The sequence below is a fragment of the Lissotriton vulgaris genome, chromosome 1_1 (genome assembly GCF_964263255.1).
Source record: "Lissotriton vulgaris chromosome 1_1, aLisVul1.2, whole genome shotgun sequence".
NCBI classification, from domain to species: domain Eukaryota; kingdom Metazoa; phylum Chordata; class Amphibia; order Caudata; family Salamandridae; genus Lissotriton; species Lissotriton vulgaris.
Genome location: NC_141685.1, coordinates 227,020,018 through 227,034,882, shown reverse-complemented (window position 1 = coordinate 227,034,882; position 14,865 = coordinate 227,020,018). Strand labels below are relative to the sequence as shown.

General features: G+C 41.6%; 1 long non-coding RNA gene across 1 annotated transcript in view; it reads left to right on the top strand.

Annotated features, from left to right (window-relative positions):
• LOC147741907 (uncharacterized) overlaps positions 1–14,142 on the top strand; it is an 88,041-nt gene extending 73,899 nt beyond the window's left edge. The window contains exon 4 of the long non-coding RNA XR_015299439.1: positions 13,859–14,142. This is a non-coding gene — a long non-coding RNA (uncharacterized LOC147741907). The remainder of the gene's footprint in view (positions 1–13,858) is intronic.
• The last annotated feature ends 723 nt before the right edge of the window (positions 14,143–14,865 follow it).

Sequence of the window (14,865 nt, the reverse complement as noted above, 5' to 3'; positions counted from 1 at the left end):
TCATTATAAAAAATATTACATTTCATAGCTATAGACATTGGCTATTAAAAAACCTTTGAAATTCACTGAAAAAAACATAGGTTGGAGACCCTATATATAGTTAGGAATTAGCATTTAAAAAACCAATGAAATTCACTTAAAAAACCATAGGTTTCACACCAGTTATAGTTAGGAATTAGCATTTAAAAAACCTATGAAATTCACTGAAAAAAACGGAGGTTTCACACCAGTTATAGTTAGGAATTAGCATTTAAAAAACCTATTAAATTCACTAAAAAAAACCATAGGTTTCACACCAGTTATAGTTAGCTGGAAATTTTACTGACATAAAACCATTGAAATTCCCACGTTATAGTTAGTTGGACTCACTATAACTTGCGCGCCTGCAATGCACTGCTGATGACGTCACATATTACATCACTCATGACATGGTCAGTGACATCACTCATGACATCACTGATGACACCATCCTTGTGACAGACTGACAGACCTCCTTTCAGTGTAATGTAACCCTTGAAACTCATATTCAAAAATAGAAACTAACATTTTCAAAAAAATTGAGATACCCATACCAGTTACAACAACCAATTCAGTAATTCCACCATCTATATACACATCCTCTCATTCAGCAACAGTTCTATATAGTCACTCAAACATATACTCACTCATCATATGTAGTGATACACATATACATCCTGTTACACACCGACAGTCATCCAAAAGTTACTCACACACATACTCACACATGCAAATAAACTATTGAATATCCATTTATTTGCATAGACAAGTATACACACACTAGTACATTATTTCTAAGGAAACTTACACATACTTACTCTCTTAAACAATCACTTATAGAAACACATACTTATTTAAACAGGAACTCTTACAATCTCTCACTCTCACATATACACACTTATATACATCAATACTCACATATACTAGATTAAAACATATGTCGTTACTCATAAAGACACTAGTGAGGCAGGCATTCACTCACTAACACACACATATTCACACTCATCCACCCATACAGTCCTGCACATACGCTGTCTTAAAAACACATATAAACAGTGAGTCAGTCACCAACCCATGCAGCCACTTATACACAAAGTGAAACACTGATACATATATTTAAAATATTTAAAAATTACTCGCTAATATATGTATTCACTAAGATACACTTTATAAGCCAGTTAACCAATCAATATTTTATTAAAAATAAACATCCATTTACACACTTATTTAAACATTTATTCGTCCATCGACCTTTACAAATACATATATAAAACATCTTGATATTTCAGAAAGACATGCATACACTGGATGGTGTCATCAGTGATGTCATGAGTGATGTTACTGACCATGTCATGAGTGATGTAATATGTGACGTCATCAGCAGTGCATTGCAGGCGCGCAAGTTATAGTGAGTCCAACTAATTATAACATGGGAATTTCAATGGTTTTATGTCAGTAACATTTCCAGCTAACTATAACTAGTGTGAAACCTATGTTTTTTTCAGTGAATTCAATAGGTTTTTTAAATGCTAATTCCTAACTATAACTGGTGTGAAACCTATGGTTTTTCAGTGAATTTCATAGTTTTTTTAAATGCTAATTCCTAACTATATATAAGGCCCCAAACCTATGTTTTCTTCAGTAAATTTCAAAATTTTGTTAATAGCAAATGTCTATAGCTATGAAATGTAATATTTTTGAAAATGAATGAATCCTATATTATATTTGTATTTAATACAATTTTTTTAATGTATATATATATTTTTTGGGGGGGGTTTTTTGCCCTGGAGCGCTCCCGGGGTGCGCCCCGGTGAGCGCCCCGGAAAGCGTAGTCTTTTGAAGCGCCCCAGGGCACGCTCCGGAGAGCATCACGTTAGCGCTATTGCCGCGAACGAAAACATCATCGTGACGTATCGCGTAGCCACGTCCACGTGATACGCACAGCGTAAGCGCACCCGGAAGCACTTGAGCGAATACGATCACGCAACGTAAACATCCGACACGCTTACGCGGCGCGACCCGGGGCGCGCCCGGGGGCGCGTCGCATAAGTGCGTCGGGTCATGTGACCTGAAAATAACACTTTTAATTGGTGCAGAACAGTTTTGGTTTCATAATGATGAAATCCCTAGTCTTGTGACCTGAAAATAACACTGCTCATTGGTTCAGGACATTTTTTTTTCCAAATGATGAAAGACCCCATCTTTTTTCCTTATTCTGACTTTGTCCTTTGACTGAGGAAGACCTGTTTTGAAATCTTTTAGGTATATTTTGTACTTTGAAATGGCTACAGTAGCAGCATCAGCTGGAGCATCTGCACCACCACCACCAAGAGGACCACCACAACATCACATTGGTGGTCAAGAAGAAGAGGAGGAACAGGAAGAGGAGGAGGGGACGAGGAGGAGGTGGCTGGAAGTACACAATACCCCATACCAACCCAAACCATACATTGTATGGGAGTTTTTTTCCATCCCTGAGGGAAAAAAGAAAGTGAATGCGGCAAAGGTGACTTGCCTTATCTGTGACATGGAACTCTCAAGGGGTAACCCAAATAAAAAATATTCATTTGGGAACAATACCATGATAAGGCACATGCAGCGCAAGCATCCTAACAACTATGCTGCCGCAGAGATGAGAGAACTGGCCAGCAACCCTCCCCAATCTATACCCAGCACCTCCAAACAAAAACAACCCACTCTATCGGGACCAGAGACAAGGGAGACAATCCCTTGCATTCAACCACGATTTGGAGAATTTAGGGTCACCTGTATTTTTTGTGGTAAGACCATCTCCTATGGTGAGCAGAGCCTAAAGCTCATCCTCCTTGCTGGTGACAACCACAATTGCCCCAAAAAACCCTAATTTTTCCTGATTTTTTTTGCTCCTGTTGAGCCATTTTCAATTCCCTGTTTTTTGTTTCTCCCCATAAAAATAACCGAAAGAAATACAAAATAGTTCATAAAAGCCAAAAAAAGTACAAAATGTTAAAAAAAAATTAAAAAAAATATAAAACAACAAAAAGAAGAAAAAAACTGTTCTTTTTAGAACTACCTCCAATTTCTAAAAAAAGGCTAAATTTTTTTTAAACTCTATCATTCATTTTTCCCCATGGCACGCTCCCCGGTCCGCTCCCTGGTGAGCGTACCGGGCGCTCCCCCGCGCAAATAAAAAAAAAATGTTTTCCACCCGCGGGGCCCTTTTATAGCCCCCACATCAAACCTAGGGGGTTAAGGGGGGTCTACTCTGCCCCATTATGGTCATTTCCCCCTTTGTTTTTCCCACCTCTTGTGTCTCGATCCTACCGAGACACAAGATGGCGGCCGCTCCGGACTGTTTCGAATGTTTACAGACACCCGAGAGCCAATCAGCTTTCCGTGCACGTACCGGGGCGCTGCCATAGATATATATATTTTTTGGAACCTAAATTACTCAAAAACCACTGGAGCACATATCTTGAGACATATCAAATGCACATCGGGCTACTAGCCCCTAGAATTTTGCCAAGTTTGGTGGAAATCCATTCAGCCGTTCGGGCTAAAAGTGAAGTTGACCGCCCTATGGAAATTAACATGGGGAAAACACGTTTTGGGACCCCCCTTTAATCTCGGCCCCCGCTTGACGAAACTTACAAGGAAGGACCAGAGCTCTGCAAGGCAAATTTGAGGACATTTTCAGGGAGATTCGTCAACCGGTGCCAAAGTTATTCACAATAGAATTTTGAGATTTTGCATTGAAAAAAATCCTAACTATAACTACCTACTGGCGACCGCCAGTAGGTAATATATATATATATATATATATATATATATATATATATATATATATATATATATATATATATATATATATATATATATATATATATATTACCTACTGGCGGTCGCCAGTAGGTAGATATAGTTAGGATTTTTTTGAATAGGGATTTCTGAAAATTCTATGTTGAATAACTTTGGCGTTGATGGATGGAATTGGCTGAAATTTTCAGGAAAATGGCACATTTTGTTTCTGAGCGTCCCCGGAAAGTTTGGTGGGGGGGTTTCGTCAAGCGGGGGCAGAGAAAAAAGGGGGGTCCCAAAACGTGTTTTGAACATTGAGTTTTCCATAGGGAGGTTGGACTCAGTTTTAGCTCGAACGGCTGAATGGATTTCCACAAAACTTGGCAAAATTGTAGGGACTGGTAGCCCGATGTGCCTTTGCTAGGTCTCAAGATATGTGCTCCAGTGGATTTTGAGAAATTACCTTTCAAAAAAATATATATATCTGTGACAGCGTCCCGGTTAGCACCCCGGTTCGCGTACCAGACCCGTAACAGAACTTCGCGAGTAGAAGCGGATTGGCTCTTCGGTGACTCTCAACATTCTAAACAGTCCGGAGCGGCCGCCATCTTGTCTCTCGGTAGGATCGAGAGACAAGAGGTGGAAATAAACGAAGGGGGAAATGAATGAAAGGGGCAAGGTAGACCCCTCCTGACCCCCTAGGATTGATGTGGGGGCTATTAAAGGGCCCCGCGGGCAAAAAAATAAAATACATTTTTTTTCGATTTTTCGCGATGGAAGCGCTACCCGGTACGCGAACCGGGTAGCTCGCCGGTAGCGTAACGAGAGTCCGCCATCTTGTGTTTCGGACGAATTTAGTCACAAGATGGAGGATAAACAATGTTGGGAATGGGCACGGGAGACATATCCTGACCCCCTAGGTTTTCTGAGGGTGGCTGAGGAGGCCCATATATGTAAAAAAACAAAAAACTTTTTTTTTCAAATTTTTGCACGGTTAGCGCCCGGTCCGCGCACCCGGTAGCGTTCCGGAAAGCGTAACAAGGGGAAAACCAAGGGAAATAGTAAAAGAATATTTTTGAGTGCTTTGAGGTAGGGTAGCTCTGAATAGAGTTGTTGTGTTGTGTGGGTGATGTAAGTACCAACATGTAGGTACCAATGAAGAGTCTAAAATTCAATGTACACCGTCTCCTCTGTAGATATTTTGTATGTTCTAATATGGGTTATTTAAATGTAAATGTGTGGAAAAGCACTTCATGCTTTAAAGCAATTGTATTTTTGAACTGATTGTTCTTTCCTCTTAGTCCTCCTCTTTGTTTTTTTTCCCCACACTCTTCTTCAGCATGATAGTTGATAAATTCGTTCCCTCAAAAAATTTATATACATAAAAAAATTATATTAAATACATATAAAATATATTTTTCCTTTAAAAGAAGAATACATTTTACAGCTTTTGATATTTGCTATTAAAAAACCATTGAAATTCACTGAAAAACCCATAGGTTATAGACCATATATAGTTAGGAATTAGCATTTACAAAACCTTGAAAATTCACTGAAAAAACCATAGGTTATAGACCATATATAGTTAGGAATTAGCATTTACAAAACCTTATTTTACTCACACAAAACCATTGAAATTCGCATATATAGTTATTTGCACTAACTATATATCGCGCACCCGCAATCCACTGCTGATCATGTCACATATTACATCATTCATGACATGGTCAGTGACATCACTGATGACATCACTGACGCGGGGATATTAATGCTGCCTGAAAAAATGCTTGCCTTTGAGTACTAGCCCAAGCCTCTGATGAAGTAAGGTCACGAAGCGCGTCAGGCTGGACTGTGATGCTGCTGCTTGAATTTGCATCCATTTCGTTGCTACTTTCAACTGGAATTAAAATTGCCGTAATCTTACCTTGCTTGTGGGCTCCTTCTGTTTCCAGGCAAACTTGTGTGTGGTATTTTAGCGGCGTGCCTGAGCCGCTGAAGTGAGCCCTGGGGCTCGTGCAGCCCACCACGGAGACGCTGATAACGCCACCGATATGGAAGCAAGGGGCACCTGTTGGGAGAACAAGGACAGCCACGACCTGAGATGCCGTTCTCTTCCCCGGCATGCCAATGACATCTGGATGTCCATCTCTTCTGATGAATGGGATATTCTCTTTCTCACCGAGTCTTGGATCACAGACTCCTCCTCTCCGGATATCTATCTGGCTATTCCCCCAGGATATGACATAAAATGCTTGAACCGGGCTGGTGGTAAGTCTGGAGGCGGTCTAGCCGTCATTTTTAAATCCCTTTTCCAGCTGACTTTTACCAAACTCACTAACATTGGTACAATTGAAGCCATGTACTTCTCCATTTCCGACTCTGCGGCAGTTATTCTGGCTGGCACATTAGTCTATAATCCCCCCCCGCCACCTCCCCCTCCCTCACTGCCCTCGTCCACCAACTGGCTGACTTATCTCTTAAACACCAATACTTCATTGTCCTGGGCGATTTTAACCTCCACATAGACAATCCGCTCTGTGTGAAGGCAACCAACCTGTTGGAAACTATGAATAGCCTCAATCTCAAACAATTAGTTGTAGGTCCCACTCATGTGGCTGGCCACACTCTGGACCTCATATTCGCCAATTTCCCACTTATCACTGTCCTCCCATCCCTCCCTCTCACTTGGACTGATCATTACCTCATTCCCTTCTCTCTTACCCTGGGACGAAAATCTGCCCCTATGGCCCCAAGGAAGGAGTTGGGAAGAAAGTGGCACAAGGTTACATGTGCCACCTTGGACCCGATATTCCATTTTCAGTCGGAGTACCTCTCCTCGGACATTGATGAAAACGTTTCTAGGCTGAATATTACCCTCGTTGATGCGATTGATTCCATCGCCCCCCAGAAAATCATCACCTCCACTAGGTCGCGACCCTCTGCTCCCTGGTTTTCCACCTCCCTCCGGGAGGAGAAAAGCAGATGCAAGGCTCTCGAACGCAAGTGGAGATTAAACTACGACCTCGAAGCCAAACTTCTATATAGAACTGCTCTAAAAAAATTCCTTAAACAGAAAAAAAGCGCAATGAAAGACCACTTTGCCTCTCAAATTAATAAAGCTAAAAACTCATCTAAAACGCTCTTTAGCATTGTTAAAGATTTTATTAACCCTCCGGCCAGGGCTCCTCAGAACACCGCGAGTCAGGCTCTCTGTGAGGGACTCTCAGACTACTTTCTCGAAAAGATTAACAAACTCTGTGTCTCCTTCCCCACAGGGCCTGTTACCTTGCCTTCTCCCACTAGTCCCCCAGAATCACCGTCCTTTCTTTCATTTAACAAACTTAACCAGGACGAGGCTATCAGACTACTTAGTCACTGCAAATCCGGTGCCCCCTCTGATCCTGTCCCCGCAAAAATCATGGGAGAACTGGCGCCTTCACTCGCCTGCCCCTTCCTCTCCATCTGGAATGCTTCCCTTCACCATGGCTTCTTCCCTACCACCTGGAAGGAGGCCTTGGTGATCCCTATTCTAAAAAAAGCAGACGCTGATCCCACTGTTTTTGCTAATTATCGTCCCATTTCCCTTCTCCCTAAACCCGCCAAGGTCCTGGAAAAAGCCGTGCAGCTGCAACTCACGGAATACCTTGAAAACCATTCTCTGCTGCATGGATCACAATCCGGATTCAGAGCCGGATTCAGCACTGAGACGGCCCTGCTGGAAGTATCCGAAACAATTCGAGAATGCGTGGACAGGGGCGAGGAGGCCATGCTGGTTCTCCTCGACTTGTCCGCAGCTTTCGATACGGTCTCTCACCCCATCCTCCTTGACCGACTTAAGCAGATAGGCATTGGTGGCACTGCCTTCAGCTGGATCGAGTCCTTCCTCTCATCTAGAAGTCAAAGGGTACTGTTGCGTCCCTTCAAATCAGAGAAAAAACCTCTGTCATGTGGGGTGCCCGAGGCTCCGCCCTCAGCCCCCTGTTCTTCAACGTCTATCTTGCCCCCTTGGCCGATGTTGTGGAGTCCTACGGAGTCAGGGTGGTCTCTTACGCTGACGACACACAGTTGGTGTTCTCCTTCAGGGACCACTCGGACTCCGCATTCGTCAACTTTCGCCAATGCCTTAACAACATCAGTGTCTGGATGACCGCGAATCACCTCAGATTGAATGCAGACAAAACGGAGGTTCTGTTTTTTAATCAGAGAACCTCCATCCCCTCCTCTTGGTGGTGGCCCACGGCGCTTGATCCCGCCCCGTCCCCCGTTCACTCGGCTCGGAATCTAGGTTTCCAATTTGACGACTCCCTGTCATGCAAAACCCAGGTCAATAAAGTCACCTCCGCCTGCTTCATGAAACTACGCATGATCAGAAAAATCCTTCCCTATCTCCCCCTGGATTCCCGCCGCACAGTCACCCAAGCCCTCATCACGTCCCACTTGGACTATGCCAATAGCCTCTATGCTGGTGCCCCCCAGTACCTGATAGGCCGGCTGCAGATTGTCCAGAATGCTGCAGCCAGACTGATCGGTAATATCCCGTACCGTCAATCTGTTTCTGCTTATCGGAGGGAACTCCACTGGCTTCCAGTGGCTAGCCGCATTCAGTTCAAGGTCCTCACCCTCACCTATCGAGCCGTCAACGACTGCGGATCTACTTATCTGAAAAAACGGGTTTCGATATCCCGCTCCACCAGATCCTTGCGATCTAATGACCTCCGCCTCCTGATCTCGCCCCGTTTTAGATTATCTAGAACTGGTGGCAGAGGGTTCAGCGTCATTGCTGCCAAATTGTGGAACTCCCTTCCAATTGAGCTGAGATTCTGTCCCTCTGAATCCATCTTCCGAGCCAAACTTAAAACCTGGCTCTTCTCCGGACTTTAGTCACTCCACTGCTCCTTCTGCTTTACTCCCCCTTTCCCGTGGTGACTCAGGATTTTAGCGCCGGGACACCCCTTCGGGGGTAGCTGCTCGCTCTATAAACTACATAAAATAAAATAAAATAATGCAAAACGGCACACCCCACTGTGGTTTCATTGACATTTTATCCAGGTGCTTGGAGGCGAGCTACTCACTGAAGTAAGAAGGCGACTACAAAAACCAAGAGGCCATCTGTTTGGCAACGCCCACTGAGGCGGGGATATTAATGCTGCCTGAAAAAATGCTTGCCTTCGAGTACTAGCCCAAGCCTCTGATGAAGTACGGTCACGAAACGCGTCAGGCTGGACTGTGATGCTGCTGCTTGAATTTGCATCCATTTCGTTGCTGTTTTCAACTGGAATTAAAATTGCCGTAATCTTACCTTGCTTGCTATATATATATATATATATCTATAAGCAAAGACTCCTACTGGACTCCAGAGGACCCATGGAAAGTGGACGTGCACGCCGGCGGAGTAACCGGCTGTCACTTTCTCTCAGAAACAATCTTTCATATTGCATGCTCCTAGAAAAGGCAAACTCGAAGTTGTCAGGGTGTCCGTTGTTTATTCACAGCGCGTTTCACCTCTTTCAAGGCTTGAGCACGTGAATAGGGCAACAATCACGGCAGAACATAAATAGTGAATACAAGGTAAACATCAAAATAGGACTTCCACTGAATATGCAGCGGACATGTTGAACAGGCACAAAAGCAATGTATAGTAGCTCTGTCTCCGTAAATAAAACACATTGCAATGTTGTGAACATAAGGAACAAAAAAGTACCTGCCTTACTGGCATATACTTGTCATTTTAAAAAATGTATTAAAAATACACAAATGCAGAATATCGGTCACAACAAATTTCACATGAAAATGTTTATAGTATGTTACTAAGGTGTCAGTACATAAGTAAAATGCAAATTGACCCAACTGAGCCTAATTCAGTAACCGATAGAGCTTACAGTACTGCCTGAATGGCATGTGCGATCTATTCTAACACCAGTCTCGAGATGCTCACACAAAATGCGTAAGCCGCGGCACCCACAATTGACAATAAAGTTGTATTGACATTGCACAGCTCGCCAGTCAATAACATGCCATAATCTGGTAGGTGATCTCTTATACGAGGGAAACACCTACACAGACTACGAAACAGGTATCTCGAAACAGTTTCCCTGGTGTAGGCAAATGCCCCACCTTACTCTCCGTGCAATGTTAAAGAACATGTGGTGTACAGGAGAGACTGCAAAATGCTACCAAGTGGTCACACACGCCTGTACCCAAACAATAGTCACACTGACAGACCCCGGTATTCGCAAGTGCCTCTAAACTATTCACTGTGCATTGTAAAGAAAAAAGGGGTCAAACCAACATGGGAGGGTTTACAAGAATAACTTCAAAGTGCTACCAAGTGGTCACACGTGTCCTCATTCAACATAAAAACGGACATGATAATAAGTCTGGTGCATAAGATGTTACCAAGGTCACATTCTAGCTAGCCATGATGTCTTAAATTTCTGTCGCAGTGCTCTTGAAAAAGAAGAAGAGGAAAACAGTAGGAATCCTGTGTAAGGTGAGTGCTGGTGACTCGTGCCCCTTTCTTTCATCCTGTAAAATGAAAGGAAGAAGAAAAAACAAGAATTAAAACACAGGATCAACTGACCCTACTAGAACCAATAGTATCATAACTATTTGAAAACATTTCTAGCATCTTGGGCACAAAACAGTTCATGGATTACAGAAAATGAGATAAAACATGGCAGCAGTAGTTCTAATAAATACAGTTATTCTTTAAGATGTACGAACAGTTCCTCTTCCTGATTCAGACCTCCTGGTGTTTTGGTTTGGAAGTCAATGATCAGCTTGGACTCTCTCTGTCGCAATATAACTGAGATCCCTGACACTAGAGAAATGTTTTTCCCTAAAAAGTGTGATTATAATTAGTTATAGCACGACTGTGCTCCAAAATGCGTTTCTTGGCCATACATGTAGTGCTTCCTATATACCATAGTTTTCAAGTGCACTCTAAGGCATATACAACAAAAAAACACACATGAATAAAGAGTTACCCAAAATAAATATCAAATAACTAACATTAATTAACAACTATATACTAATTAATTAAACACAAATTACTTCCCACCCTTTACACCTAAAATTAATTACACAATTATCATAATAATTACAAATTAATTAATTAAAATCAATTCACAATCAATGATTAATTAATTAGATACAAATAAATTACTTATTCACACCTATCAAAAACACAACACACACCTAAAATTAATTACACAATTACCAAAAATAATTGCCATTTAATAACTAAAAATAATTAACAACCAATTATTAATTCATAAATTAGAAATTAATTACTTCCTACCCTTTACACCTGTAAACACCACAACACACACCTAGGATTTCTTAAAACATTACCAAAATTAATAACCAATTAATTCATTACAGTTAATCAACAACCAATTAATAATTCATAAATTAAAAATAAATAACTTGCCACCCTTTAAACCTATAAACACCAGAACACACACCTAAAATTAATTACACCATTACAATAATTAATCACCAATTCATTCATTCAAATTAATGAACAACCAATTATTCATTTATCATTTAAAAATAAATTACTTCCCACCCTTTACACCTATAAACACCACAACACACACCTAAAATTAATTACACAATTTCCATAATAATTTACCAATTAATTAATTTAAATTAATTAACAACAAATTATTAATTAGTAAATAATAATTTTGATTACACATTTAACACTATAACATCTCAATTAAACAAATATTAATACAGGAATATTACTCAATAGATTTAATTAGTTAGATTACTTTCCACCCTATTCCCCTATGAACCCACAACCTGCTACGGAACAAAAAGTGCTAAATAAAAAAATTAAATAAAAATAACTACTAAACATTTAAAATATTTATTAAAAATGCAAACAATGTGTATACAAAAAATACATCAAATACAATATAAAATAAATATAAAAACATAACATTAATAAAAACAATATTTTTAACAACTATATTTTTGCAAACGATATTAAACACTTTGATATTTTAAAAGTCGATATTACTTACCTTAATTCGATATTCTTGACCACGATATTCTTGCTGTCGATATTTATGACCCACAATATTTATGACTCGATATTTGTGCAACACGATTTTCATGACTCAATATTCTGTCTCTGCACCATCCTGCTCCACAGGCAGCTGAAAAATGTGAGAGAGGTAGGAGGCTATTGAATTCAGCTTCTCTATCAAAATATAGTTCTGTCTAGGAGCAGAAAGATCATGCAGAAAACCTGCTACCTCTTCATCATAGTCTGAAGAAGCCCATGAGGAACAGGAGGACAGAGATAGAAGCAGGATCTGCCTGAGGACAGGAGAAACCTGAGGCAATGAATTCTTCCTACAGTGGCGAGTATGTGTCTCAAACTGGCACCTCACAGTCTTCTGCAGATCCTTATCATAAACAGAGGAAAACCTAGAGCCCTGTTCCCAGTTCTTGCCTCAATGTAGGTATCTCTCAGTGAAAGGAGGAGAGCAGTGTGACTTCTTGATATGCTTCCCCTTTATAGCCGCAAGCTGGCACCGGTGGGATGGTCCACTTAAATACCCACCTGGGTTCTTAACTGAAAAGCCCACCTAGTGCCTGATCAAAATTAAAAAACAAGCAAACATCCAGACACCTAAGGTTTCTTTGAAAAGGGAGACTCTATAAGCCTCTGTACGTTCCCCCGGGGGAGGGTTTACTCTGGGGTGTATATTCCATCCAGCACTCAAAGCCAAAGGTAACCCCTTTAGCTGCTATGATGCCACTTTTGTATGGTATATTTTGTGTATTGTAACGGTTGAAAGACATGACTTTATTGATGTAATATGATGTCACCTTAGAACTTGAGCTTGTAGATTACCTGAAGCCAATCCTGTTTAGCTCTTTTTATTTTTTCATCCACTGCCATTTTTTTCCGCCATATATCACCCCTGCTCTTGCAATGTAGCTGCTAAATTGTTCATAATGTGATTCTTTCTCTAACTTTTTAGCTGCAGATTTTATGATGTACTTTTATGGTTGCGAATGTAACCCAAATAAAGCATATTTGAATTTCCCCCTCCTTCCTTTCTTCTTTTCTTTTTTTCCTGTTAAGAGGAGCATAACAGAACTCTAACAGAGTAGAAAGGAAGCTGCAGCAGCCATAGTGACGAGATATTTAGAAACCACCCCTCAGCTCACTGTGCCGAGAAGTAGGTTCTACTAAGTGGACCCTTAAACATCATGACACCACCCAGTGCTCACTGAAGCCGCTCAGCTCCCACAGGATCAAAGACAGTATGAGACACAAGTAAGGATGCAGCTTGCAGCCCATCATCCCCTCACAGCCACAACAGGGGGGAAGAGGACACTTGAACAACCAGCCGGGGCACTGCCTCCGCGGGGGAGATTTAAACCAGCCCTTAACAAACGCAGGAGCAAAGTTTACCAATGTAAAATAGAAGGTTCTTACCACTAAACAATGTCGTGGATAGAGGGGCCTTAGTGCCCCCTGGAAAGCCCTACAGCCCTCAGGAAGTGACACGAGCCAGGGGCAGCCTTAGGCATGTACAAGCTGTGCACCTGCACAGAGCCACCAAACCCCAGAGGCCACCACGCCAATATATATTCTTAATATAATAATCTTCTGAGGATAGATAGATATTGGCTTGGTGGCCCCTTGCAGGGATTTGGCGGCCTCCGGGTCTGTTCAACTTCCAAACACCCTGACCCCCCCTCTTCACTGGCCTCCACGCCCCGCGCCGCCCGGACCCCCTCTTCCGGGGCCCCCTACCTATGCTCCATGCACAGGGCCACCATGAGCCTAGAGTCGCCCCTTCACGAGCACCACGAAAGAACAGGGTGTGAGGGGAAAAGCCGGGGTATTTATGGGTAAATCCCAATTCCAGAGACAGAAAGAGAAAACAGCTGTAGGAAGTGTGAGCAGCTCTGGAGAATGGGCACAATGGGAGGAGGAAGGAGAAGAGAAGGAAATACCATATTACATTCTTAATTCATGTCCTTTTCTTGTAAAAGCAAATGAAAGCGCTAATTAGGTTGTTGTTTTTTGCAGACTATACCAAAGGCTGCACAACGATGAAAATGTGTAAAGTGTATCAATACGAAGCCAAAAGGAAAAAGATTGCTGGCATCTTCATTGAATGCTGTTCTTCTGACTTGTGCAACAATAAACCGGTGACAACTGTAGGAGATACCTTCATCTCTGAGTATATTCAGCCATCACAGATTCGGAGCAGACGACGACAGTTAAACAAGTTGGTCTCAGAGTTTAACTCAAGAGTGTGATTTATTTCTGCCCTCATGTCAAGAATGCAATTCTCTAGTTTTCTTGGTCAACGAAATTACGTTATTAAATAAGTACCGTGATAACAAGAGTATTCTGTCGCTGTTTTTTTCGCAATTCATATTATATTTCCCTTTCAGTGGGATGGAAAGCCTTATAATGCTGATAAAGGTTTATTTTGTTGTCATCGACATCCAGTTCCAATACTATCGTTTTGAATGACGATTATTCTTCTTTGCTTCTTTTCTGTAACACTTTTGCTTCTTTCTGACTGCGCAGCTGCTTAGACAATGTAGGATTTCTATTTTTCCCCACGGACCTACATTTTTTACTTTCTTCATTAACGTGGCTTTTGTGATTAAACTCTCATTGTTAACGTGAAAAGAAAATCATGGTCTTGATTCAGAGTCTCTGTGCATGGCAGCATGGTTGGATGAATGGATGAGTGGGGAGTGTAAGAATGTGTCAGTGTATGGATGGATGAGTATCTAACAGAGCCTGGTGAGTGAGTGCATGAATGAATTCATGGATGAATTCTCGAAGACGTGACTGCATGGATGCATGGAGGATGAAAGTGGTGACTATCGATTGAAGGATGCTTCAGTGAGTACATGGATAGCCTCTCACAGCAGCCTGTTATAAAAATACTACAAATTACCAATATTATGTTAATTCAATAATTATAGCAGAACAGGGCACCCAAGTGCCAAGAATGCTCACAGTAAATCGAGAAGGACTACAATGATGCATGTCCAAGCATAAAATAGAGGCGAGCA